Source organism: Oryctolagus cuniculus, chromosome 20 (assembly GCF_964237555.1).
Source record: "Oryctolagus cuniculus chromosome 20, mOryCun1.1, whole genome shotgun sequence".
Classification (NCBI taxonomy): Eukaryota; Metazoa; Chordata; class Mammalia; order Lagomorpha; family Leporidae; genus Oryctolagus; species Oryctolagus cuniculus.
Window position 1 is genome coordinate 31542165 of NC_091451.1, and position 12597 is coordinate 31554761.

General features: G+C 37.5%; 1 long non-coding RNA gene across 1 annotated transcript in view; it reads right to left on the reverse strand.

The window, feature by feature from the left end:
* Positions 1 to 990: 990 nt before the first annotated feature.
* LOC138847332 (uncharacterized) overlaps positions 991 to 12597 on the reverse strand; it is a 105923-nt gene continuing 94316 nt past the window's right edge. Inside the window, exon 4 of the long non-coding RNA XR_011385080.1 lies at positions 991 to 1672. This is a non-coding gene — a long non-coding RNA (uncharacterized lncRNA). The remainder of the gene's footprint in view (positions 1673 to 12597) is intronic.

Sequence of the window (12597 nt, forward strand, 5' to 3'; positions counted from 1 at the left end):
TGACTTCAGTCAGATCAAATTTCTTTATTTCGTAGAAAATAATGCCATTAGGTGGCAGGTGCAGCAATGTTTTATTCTATTTTATATCTTTCTCAGCTTCTATCTTGGTTCCCAGGAAAACATCCTGAGCTTCTGGCTTCACCTTGATGTACCCAGAATATATATATCAGGAACAACAAGGCTGAAATTAGTTATTTTTAAAGGGCATCTTTCCAAATTGGACCTGATATAAGCTCTATTAACTGGAATGATGGCTGGCTGAGGGTGGCAAATCAAGAAATATGACAAAAGGCTAGGAAGCTGGTCGTGTTTTACATCTTCATTAATGATCGAAAAGGAGCAAACAGCACATTAAATTTGGATGATATTAATTCAATAGCTTTTGAAAGCCCTAGCAAAGTCAGGGAAAGAATTTTTAAAAAGGTCTCTAAAAACTTGAACTGATGAAAAACAATATTGATAAAGATAAAAGAGACTCCAAGAGCTTGAGAACAGGTTACATTCAGAACAAATATTTAACGATAACAGTGTATTGTTAATCAGAACTATTAAATAATACTTCAGATTTATATTGAAAAAAATTAATGAAACTTCCAAAATGACCCAAAGGTAACAAGATAAAGATAAATTAAGGCATTGTGCCTAAAATATGGATTAAAATAATAAGCATTTATGCAAAATGAAGATATCACCCACATTTGTTCTTTCCACAGTGTAATCACCACAAATAAATGCCAGAGGACTCTTTGTGTATGTCAGTCACCCCTAATATCTGTGTTTAGCAACTGAAGTTATATCTAGGCCCTTCTATGACTAATAAGCTAAGGGCATAATAGCTATTATATTATCTATGGGAATACAGGAATGAACTAAACAGGCGAAATCCTGCCCTTTTTGAGCTTACAGTCTGGTGGAGGTAGCCATAAATAAATGCATGACAGTTCTTGATAGTAATAAATACACCAAGAAAATTGAGGGAAAGACTAAGTAATATTAAGAATAAAGGAACTAAAAATGAAGTGGACATATAGAAAAATGTTGAAACTGCTATATTAATTGCATTTGTGTTAAGCCTTATGGATACAAAATTTAAAATAACAAGTTTATCTTCGGTTTTAGTGGACTCTGTAACAAATCGCCTCAGGAGAGGGAGCAAGCAAGAGAGATCTTCCATTTGCTGCTTGTTCACTCTCTAATTCTCCAACAGCCAGATCTGGGCCAGGTTGATGGATTGAGCCTGATAACTCAATTCGGGTCTCCCATATTGGTGGCAAGGACCCACCTACTTGAGTTGTAACTGCTGCCTCCCTGGGTGCATGTTAGCCAAGAGCTGGAATTGGGGGAAGAGCCTGAACTAACACCCAGGCACTATATTATGGGATGCAGGCACACTAAACACCATCCTACCCACTGCACCAAACACCCACTCCCACTTAGTAGTTTAAAACTAGAGCAATTATTTATTACTATCCTGCATGTTTTGGAATATTCTTTGGGCTCGGTTGGGTAGTGCTACTTTGCAGTCTTCTACTGAGGCCAGGCAAACTCAAAAAGCTGTGGGCTATAACAGCTGCAGCCCTGAATATATTTCTCTGTTTCTCTGTGGTCCATCATTGAGTCTTCTGAGCATGGTGGTTTCACAGTGGCTTGGCATTCTGTAGATGTGTGGCCTCTGAGCAAGAAAGAAAGTCATGGCATTATGTCCTACTCTAGGAGCAATCAGTGTAATTTCAAGCTACAATGAAAGCTAACAAATGTTCTAGAATACACTTATAAAAGAGCTGCAAAAAACATTGTATGATTTTTATATGATATAATTTATAGAGAGAATAGATTCTATAAAGTTGAGGAAAGAGGTCAGCGTGGAACATTTTGAGAAATTTCAGATTAGAGAAGGTCTTTGATCTCTTAGACTGGATTGTAGGCTGATAAATGGAAAAAAGGCATTCCCAGGCTAGTACTAGAATGAATGAAGGCTGATATGTGGGCAGTAAAAACACAGGAGAGTTGCCTACAATAAATATGTAAAACAATAACACCAACAAAAGTCCACTTAGACTAGAAAAACCAAATGGATATTAATACCTATAATATGTGTGGAATTTTACTATAAAAACTAGAGATGAAAAATGGAGGATTAAAATTTTGGCCCTCTGAGTTGTCAACTAAAACTTGTTAAGGAATTCAGTTACAATATGGTTGTAGAGTCTTTGCACACAAAAACATGGGTATGACTAAGTAAAAGGAAGATATAATCATTAGCAATTCGTTCTCACAAGTTTACTTCAGAAAATGAAATGATGATTATATGCCAGGTCATAGCTCTCTGGCCTTTTATGACCTTGTCCTAGAAGACATTCAGTGTGATTTCTGCCACATTCATTTAATCTCAGCAGTTACAAAGGTCTATGTAGGTTATAGAAAATGAGGTACTATGTATTATACATGTGGGATAATGTTTCTTTATTTTGTATGAGAAAAGAAAAATAGAATTATCTGAGTTGTCATAGGGTCTAAACTGTCTTATTTGTTGATGAATACTGCTTGTGTCAATCTAGGTAACATCAACACTCAGCATACAGAAGGTATTTGTTAACTGAACAAATGTGATAATCACTTGGATGATGGTTCTTTTACGATTTCTTAAACCAGGCCCTAGATTACTAAATTTGTCTGCTAAATTCAGTTGGCAGGTGGTTTCACTGCATGGCATATGGACAACTGCATTAATGATTCCCAACTCAAGCTACCAATTATGTGTGTACAGTACATCTTTGTTAGTTGGCTTGATTATTTTGTTCTTTTTATGTTGTTATTGAGCTTGCTATTTTGGAGGAACTTGAGTTTTCTCTGATATTTTGTGAAAAAAATTGTTTTTACATTGACATCAGTGTGGAAAAGTCTCTCCTACCTTAAACTCATGGCGTCTATGATTCTGTCTTCCTAAACCAGCTGAGAGTTTAATTATTTGAAATACATATTTCTATTACAAGTTATTCTTTTTTGGTGGTAATAAAATTTATTAATAGTACAGTATATAAATTAATAGATTAATAAAATAATAGTAGTATGAAGATAAAAATCCTTATGAAAATATGTACTTTCTTTTTTTTAAAGATTTTTTATTTATTTATTTGACAGGTGGAGTTACAGACAGTGAGAGAGAGAGACAGAAAGGTCTTCCTTCCGTTGGTTCACTACCCAAGTGGCCACAACGGATCCAAAGCCAGGAGCCAAGTGCTTCTTCCTGGTCTCCCATGTAGTTGCAAGGGCCCAAGGGCTTGGACCATCCTCCACTGCCTTCCCGGGCCACAGCAGAGAGCTGGACTGGAAGAGGAGCTACTGGGACTAGAACCGGACACCCATATGGGATGCTGGCACCGCAGGTGGAGGATTAACCTAGTGTGCCACGGCACCGGCCTGAAAATATGTACTTTCTAAAAGCAAGTAGCAGGCAAACTAACTGAAGAGAAGCTATTTATTTGTGTGATACAAAGTGTACATTTTGCATATGTGTGCATACATGTGTGTGTTTCATGTAAGTTATCATCTGTTTCACAAAATATTTCTGAACTGGAACAGAACATATTGATTATATTAATAGCTTTAATGACAAATCTAACATTGTGCTATAAACATGAGCAACTGATAAACACAGTGTTATATTCACTGAAAATTGAATAACCGTATAGTGATTTTTAGATTTATTCCCCTGCTTCACGATTCTGCACGTGGAAATCCAATTTTCCCAGCACCATTTATTGGATAGACTGTCCTTACTCCAGGGATTGGTTTTGGATCCTTGATCAAATGTAAGTTGGCTGTAGATGTTTGGATTGATTTCTGGTGTTTCTATTCTGTTCCATTGGTCTATCCATCTGTTTCTGTACCAGTAACATGCTGTTTTGATAACAATTGCCCTGTAGTACGTCCTGAAATTTGGTATTGTGATGCCTCCGGCTTTGTTTTTGTTGTACAGGATTGCTTTAGCTATTCGAGGTCTCCTGTGTCTCCATATGAATTTCAACATCTGCAATTAACACACAATTATTCTTAGGTGTTTAAATTTTAGCTGAAAAGCGATCCCTGTTAAATATAAGAGTTGGAATAAGAGAGGGAGGAGATGTACAATTTGGGACATACTCAATCGGACTTGCCTCAAATGGTGGAGTTAGAAATGTGCCAGGGATTCCAATACAATCCCATCAAGGTGGCATGTACCAATGCCATCTCACTAGTCCAAGAGATCAATTTCAGTTCACAATTGATCACACTGATAGGTCTAAGAGTCAAAGGGATCACACAAACAAGACTAGTGTCTGCTAATACTAACTGATAGAATCAAAAAGGGAGAGAACGATCCAACATGGAGAGCGGTATACACAGCAGACTCATAGAATGGCAGATGTCCTAAATAGCACTCTGGCCTCAGAATCAGCCCTTCAGGCATGCGGAGCCAGCTGAAAAGCCCATGAGACTATTTCAGGCATGGAAAGCCAAGACACTCTGGGGGGAAAAAAAAAAAAAAAACCTAAATGAAAGATCTCCACGAGTGAGATCCCAGTGGAAAGAACGGGACCATCAAAGAAGGAGGTACCTTTCTCTGAAGGGAGGAGAGAACTTCCACTTTGACTATGACCCTGTTGGAATAAGATCAAAGTCAGCGAACTCAAGAGGCTTCCATAGCCTTGGCAACTCATGACTAGAAACTAGGGAGATTACTGCCACCATAAACAAGAGTGTCAAATTGTTGAGTCAACAACAGGAGTCACTGTGTACTTACTTCTCATGTGGGATCTGTCCTTAATGTGTTTTCCAGTGTGAAGTAGTGCCATAACTAGTACTGGAACAGTATTCTACACTTTGTGTTTCTGTGTGGGTGCAAGCTGATGAAATCTTTGCTTGATATATACTAGATTGATCTTCTGTATATAAAGAGAAATGAAAATGAATCTTGATGTGAATGGAATGGGAGAGGGAGCGGGAGATGGGAGGGGTGTAAGTGAGAGGGAAATTATTGAGGGGAAAGCCATTGTAATCCATAAACTGTACTTTGGAAATTTATATTTACTAAATAAAAGTTAAAAAAAAAACTAAAAAAATAAATCTTAAAGAAAAAGATTTATTCCCTTGCTTTCTTTTTGGGGGAATGTTTTTGTTTGTTTATATTTTTTTAAAATTTATTTTTAATTTGTATGCATCTCATGAATACCACATTATGTACATAGTAATTCTCCCCACTGTACCTGCCCTCTCACCCATTCTTGCTTCCCCTTCCTGCTCCCTGTCCTGTTTTATCTGAGAAAGAAAAAGAAAAAGAAAGAAAAAGAAAAAAAAGAATGAATGGAGTAAAGAAAACTAAGAGAAGTGTTCCTCAACAATCTATACAAAGGCTGATCTGTGTTGTTGCCTCTTGAAGGTGATTTCCCTCCCCCACCCCACTTCTTCTTTTCCCTTTCTTCCTCCCCCTTCTTTCCTTTTAGCAACTTAATTGTCTTTGAAGAAGAATCCAAGGATGATACATCTTTTGTGAGCTCTTATACATAACTATTACTTATAAGACACAACAATACCCTCCTTTTAATATACTAAAAGGAAGTGATTCTTGAGAAGAAGTTTTACTATTAAGTTTCCTGGTAAAACTCTTTGGGGACAGAGGTCCTGTGTGGGAAGTTAGTGCACAATGAGTAGTTATTTATTAAACAATTACAGTCTTAGTATGACATCAGTAATTGCCCAAGGCTTTTGACATGAGCTGCCTTGGCTATGGTAGCCTTTTGGATCCATTAATTTGACAAGGCCATAAGCAAAGTGGAAGTTCTCTCTTTCCTTCAGGGCAAAGTACATGCTTCTTTGGTGGCCCTTTCTTTCCCCTGGTCCTTTATGTACGAGATCTTTTGCTGAAGTGTCTAGGCTTTCCATGCCCGATATGCTCCCCCTTGGCTTTCTAGCTGGAATGGAGTGCCTTAAGGGCTGTTTCTGAGGTCAGAGTGCTACCTTAAAGCAATTGTAATTCTATGAGTCTGCTGAATGGACTGCTTCTCATGTTGTAGCCTTGAATGCTTTTTAATTTTGTCTGTTATTGTTTTCATGCACTCCTTGATCCTACCCATGTGGTCATTTTGCCACTTAATCCTATCCATTTGGTCTTTATAACACTTAAGACAAGCTGCTATTTTTATCAGCCAGCTTAAGGGATTTTGGGGTCCTATGTCAATTTGTTTAGCTGCACTCTTAGAAGTGAGTCTATAGTAAAGTATGTAGGACTATACTGCTTTGCAGTTATAGACTTCATACATTTCATGATTATAGCTTTAGGATCTAGGTAATTCTTCCTGCTGTGCCTGCCCTCCCACCCACACTCCCATAATCCTTCCTCTTCCCTTTTTTATTCTCACTCTTACTCTTTACTAAGATCTGTTTTCAAGTAACGTTATATATATATTTATGATTAACTCTATGTTTAGTACAGAGTTCAATGATTTGCATAAAAAAGAAAAAGATAAGGAAATATTATAAAGGGAAAAAAGTAAATGATAACCAAAAATACAGAATAAAAAGCTGTTCCTCAGCAGTCAGGAGAAGGGTTGTTCAAAATCACTCCTTCTCATAGTGTCAATTTCATTTCTACATGCTGTGTTTTAGCTGCTCTATTTGTTATTGCTGGCCAGGGGAAACATACAGAATTTGTCCCTTGGAGACTGGCTTATTTCATAAAGTATGATGTTTTCCAGTTTGTCGATTTTGTCACAAATTACCAGATTTCTTTTTTTATTGCTGAGTAGTATTCCATGGTGTACATATACTATAATTTCTTTATCTAGTCTTTAGTTGATGAGCATTTGGGTTGATTCCATGTCTTTGCTATTGTAAATTGAGCTGCAATAAACTTGGAGGTACAGATAGCTCTTTCATGTGCTGGTTTCATTTCCCTTGGGTAGATTCCAAGGAATGGGATGGCTGGGTCATATGGTAGGACTATGTTCAGACCTCTGAGGTATCTCCCCACTGTCTTTTATAGTGGCTTTACCAGTTTACATTCCCACCAGTGGAGTAGGGTATTTTTTCCCCACATCTTTGCAAGAATTTGTTGTTTATTGATTTCTGTATGAAAGCCATTCTAACTGGGGTGAGGTGAGACCTCATTGTGGTTTTGATCTGCATTTCTCTGATGGCTAATGATCCTGAGCATTTTTTCATGTTTTGGTGGCCATTTGGATTTCCTCTTTAGAAATGTCTGTTTAATTTCTTGGTCCATTTCTTAACAGGTTAGTTTGTTTTGTTGTTGTAGAATTTTTTGATATCTTTATAAATTCTGGTTACTAATCCTTTATCAACTGTACGGTTTACAAATATTTGTTCCTATTCTGTCGATTGTCTCCTCACTTTCCTGAGTGTTTCTTTTGCAGTACAGAATCTTCTCAATTTGATGTAATCCCATTTGTCTATTTTGGCTTCGATTGCCTATGCCTCTGGGGTCTTTTCCAAGAACTCTTTGTCTATGCCAATGTCTTGTAGGGTTTTCCCAATATTCTCTAATAAATTGGTGGTGTTGGGTAGTAGATTTGATCTTTAGTCCATTTTGAGTGGATTTTGGTGAAAGATGTCAAGTAAAGGTCTTGCTTCATGCTTCTGCATGTGGTAATACAGTTTTCCCAGCACCATTTGTTGAAGAGACTGTCCTTGCTCCAGGGGTTGATTTTAGCTCCTTTATCAAAGATTAGTTGATTGTAGATATTTGGGTTGATTTCAGGTGTTTCTATTCTGTTCCATTGGTCTTTCCAATTGTTTTTGTACCAATACCACGCTGTTTTGATTACAACTACTTTGTAGTATGTCTTGAAATCTAGTATTGTGATGCCTCTGGCTTTTTTTTGTTGTTGTTGTGTAGGATTGCATTAGCTATTTGGAGTATCACAATGCTGCCAATGAGCTGTGCTGGTGCCAACTCTCTTTCAAATTCCACCAGGCATTTATGTTAACCTACCTTCTAGAGTTTTCCCTGAGAAGAAAAGATTGCCAATAAAAAACAGACACAAGAGATGAAAAAACAAATGTTTTCTTCTCCTCTGCTCACGTAAATGATGAGTCCCTTGGAATAATATCTTCCTAAAATGATCTAACAAACACTTTAATATTTGAAGTGATTCATTTACATGCTTAAGTCTTTAATTTTTCATTCAACAAATATTTATTAAACACCTAATATATAAAGGCACAGTTTTAACCAATGTGCATATAAAATCAGTGAGTTGGGGACCAGTGTTGTGGCATAGCAAGTTAAGCCACTGCCACTGCCTATCATGCTGACATCCCATAAGGGTGCTACTTCCAGTTCTGGCTGTTCCACTTCTGAACCTGTGCCCTGCTAATGCACCTGGGAAAACAGCAGGGGATGGCCCAAGTTCCTGGACCCCTACACCCATATGGATGACCTAGATGAAGCTCCTGGCTCTAGCCTCACCCAATATTGGCCGTTGTGGTCATTTGAGGAGAGAACCAATGGATGGAAGACCTCTCTCTCTCCCTCTCTCTCTCTCTCTTTCTCTCTGTGTGTCTCCTTCTCTTTCTGTAACTCTGCCTTTTAAATAAAGAAATACATCTTTAAAAAGATCAGTTGAGTAAAGGAGATTATTGACTCATCTTATATATTGGATTAATGATTTGAGAAAAACCAATAGGGGTCCTGTGATAATAAAATGTGTGTGTGTGTGTGTGTGTGTGTGTGTGTAGGTAAGGAGGTGGAAAAGGCAGTTTACAAAAAGTACTCCTGAAAAGTCTTTTAGAGATGATGACATTTAAGCTGACATCTGAAGAAGTCAATCAATCAAATGATGTGATCAAGGTAAGGACTTGAGGGATGCATATAGACAAAGTCAGACAAAAACAACTGTTATAGCTCTAGAGCTTGGTAAATCCAAGAGACCGAAGGCCAGAGTGCTTGGAGAGGCGAAGATGAGTTTGAGTTACAGACTAGACAGGGCACAGGTTTTAGTCTGAGCCGAAAATGTACTAAAGAAAGCCAATGGAAAATTTTAGTAAGGGAATTCATGCAACCTCACAATGAACTTCTTTCCTCGTTTGAAGCTTGCATAATTGTTGCTAGAGTATTTGCTTTGTTTTACTTTTTTGGTGATAAAGCTACTTTTAGTTTTCTTTTCTAGCCATTAAACCTCTTTTTGTCCATAAGCAGACTTAGTCTTTATTCACCAGTATCTATTTTGTGAAGTCTACTGGAAAACTGATATCCATGGGGCCGGAGCTGTGGTGTAGTGTGTAAAGACGCCACCAGCAGTGCTGACATCCCATATGGGAGCTAGTTTGAGTCCTGGCTGCTCCACTTCTAATCCAGCTCTCTGCTGTGGACTGAGAAAGCAGTGGAAGATGGTCCAAATCCTTGGGCCCCTATACCTGGGGAGACCTGGAAGAAGCTTCTGGCTCCTGGCTTTGGATGGGTGTAGCTTGGGCTGTTGTAGCTATTGGGGGAGTGAACCAGCAGATGGAAAACTTTCTCTCTCTGTCTCTCTCTGTAGCTCTGCCTTTCAAATAAATAAATAAATATTTTTTTTAAAATTGATGTTTGTTGAATAGTTGTTGAAACAGAAGAAAACAACTCATCCGTCTGCTTATTTCCTTAACTCGGATTTATCAACTGTTTGATTATTTATTTTTTTCCTAGAGCAATGTAACATTTTCCCTCTTCTTCCAAACATAGTGACTATGTTGGCAATACTCATTTTCTGTCTCTCCCAGTGTCTATGGGTCAGGATTTCTAGTGCAGCTTGGTTGGGAAGTACTGTCTCTGGGTGTCCCTTGAGGATGCCATTGGTTGGAGTTACAGTCGTCTGTGAAGTTTGGCTGTGACTACAGCAACAGTTTCATTTAAGATAACTCAACTCACATGGCTGTAAAGCTGGAAGGTTGGAAGCTGGTGCTAGTTCTGGCAGAAAGTGTCAGTTTTCCTTTATGTGGGCCTCTCCACAGAGCTGCTTGAATGTTCACATGGCAAAACTGTTTGTTCCCAAAGAGTGAATGATTGAAGAGGTAGAGGGTGCAACACCTTTGATGACTAGGCTTTCTTTCATCATGTGTGGGATAATCTATCACTATGCATGTCTGGAAGCAAGGCTTTTTGAGGGCCACTTTGGAGGTTGGCTACTACAGGTTGTAAGCACAAAATTGAATTTATTTACCAAAAATGACTTAAAAATATTCATACTCTTCTGTCTTTGCTAAATTTGATATTTTCCACCAGGAATATTGAGACACTGACTTCTCTTTTGCAAAGATAGTGTGGGACTTCATTTCCAGATGCTCCAGGCTACACAGAAGTCTACTTCTGCCTGCTGGGTATAACTTGTCTCTTTTCTACACTCAGCCTCGTTTCCTTTTTGACATCATGGGAACCAGATGGCAAACTTCTCAGGGGTACTGGTGGCTTTTAAAACATATTTATAAGATTGCATGAGACAGCACGTCTTTAATTTGCTGTTAAGCTGCAGAGTAATATGTTTCTGTATTTGGAAAACAGTTTTGTCAAGGTACCGGAACAAAGAATAAGAAATTAGGATTTCTAGGATCAATTTCCTAACTGACTTATGGGTTGCAGTGTACCCTTAAGCAAGGCACCTGATATGCTTGCCTGTAAAACAGGGATACGAAAAATAAATCCCTCCTTCGAGGGAATGCATCCTAGTTGAATTCATATTAATGCAACAGGCTTTGAAAAGTCTCACAAGAAATGTGAGAAAAGTACTATGGAAATGCAAATTATTATGTTGTAAAGCTCTTCAGGATAATGGTACAATGTGCCTGCAAAAATACTAAATCACTTTGTTTTATATGCTTTAGTTTGGTCGCCTTTTAAATAAAAAAAAAAGTACTTCGTTTTCTTGAATTGTGACATGACAAAGGGCAAGCTCAAACTGCATTTTGTAAATGACACATTGTTTTGGTAGTTGTCTTTCATATAATTTTAAAAAGAACTCTAGCATTCTCATATGGAATTCACCTGTACAATCAAATAGCACCATTCAAAGATGATAATTGCCTTTTACTCCTATGTTCTCTGTAGAAGGTGCATCACATTAATATCCCTCTTTTTATTACTGCTGAAAGTCTAATTTTATTAACGATGATAATGTGGAGGAGAGTAGAGGGAAAGAGAAAGCAACATCACATGTCCAAAGCATGAACTACTATATAAAATATAGGTATCTATTAAATATTATATATAATCTATTATATAATATAAATATAAATGTATATATACATAAAATTCTTTCAAGTTTTTCCAAGAGTGAACATTATGAAGATTTTTGTAATTGAGTCACTTATAAAAACTTCTTTAATATCTGATATATATCTTTTTGTATCTTCTTTACAATCTATGACAAAAATGCCAAAATAATTTGCAAGTAGAAGATACTAAATGCAAAATAAGCACCTCTCTCTCTCTCTCTCTCTCGCTCTCGCTCTCTCTCTCTCTTTCTCTCTCTCTCCTCCCTGCAAGTGGGACATGGGATGCTGGCATCACAGGAAGCAGCTTAACCCATTGTGCTACAATACGTCTCTGTTCTATAAGTCTATGAGGCTTTGTGCATTGTTTGTCTTTCTTAAAATTTCTTTTACTTATTTACCTGGAACTCCATCCTGGTCTCTCATGTAGGTAGCATGTAGGAGCCCAAGTACCTAGGCCAGCTATTACTACTTTCCTAGGCTCATCAACAGGAAGCTGAATTGGAAGTGAAGCAAACAGGACTGGAATCAGAGCGTTGTTATGGAATGCTGGTGTCACAGGTGATGGCTTAACCTGCTATGCCATAAGATTGGCCTCTATTTTTCTTTTCTTATGTCTTTTTCTTCTCTATTGTTTGAATGGTAATATCTAATTATTTATCTTCAAATCTAATTATCTCTTGCCATTTGCAGTCTGCTCTTGAGTTCATCTGATAAATTTTTAATTATTGCCATTTCCCTAATTTCAATTTGTGACATACTTTATTTCTTTGTTGAGATTCCCTATTTGTTAATTCATTGATATCATGTTTTCCTTTAATTCTTTCATCATATTTTAAATAACTGGTTTAGGGGTAGACATTTTGTGCAGCAGTTAAGCTGCCATTTGGCATGCACAGATACTGTATCAGAATGCGCTGTTGTGCTCCTGATTCTAGTTTCTTGCTAATATGCACCCTAGAAGGCAGTAGTGATGATTCTAATAGTTGTGTATCGTTGATACCATGTGTTATACCTGAATTGAATTCCCACCTCCTGACTTCAGCCTGGCCTGGCCCTGGCTGTCACAGGCATCTGTGGAGTGAACCAACAGATGGGTGTGCTCCATGTCTGTCTTTGTCTCTGTCTCTTTCAGCCTTTCAAATAAATAAGATAGAAATAAAAATTTAAAACAAATAAATACACACCAACTTTGAGGTCATTGAAAAACCCACCTGTAGGCTCTCCAGAATAAAAATTTTATTTCATTGCTTTATTTCTATTTCCTAAGGTATGCTTTGTGTGTTTGTGTGTGTGTGTTTAAATGCCTGATAATTTTTTTTTGAAAACTGGATCCCATAATACTGATGTTATAGCAAT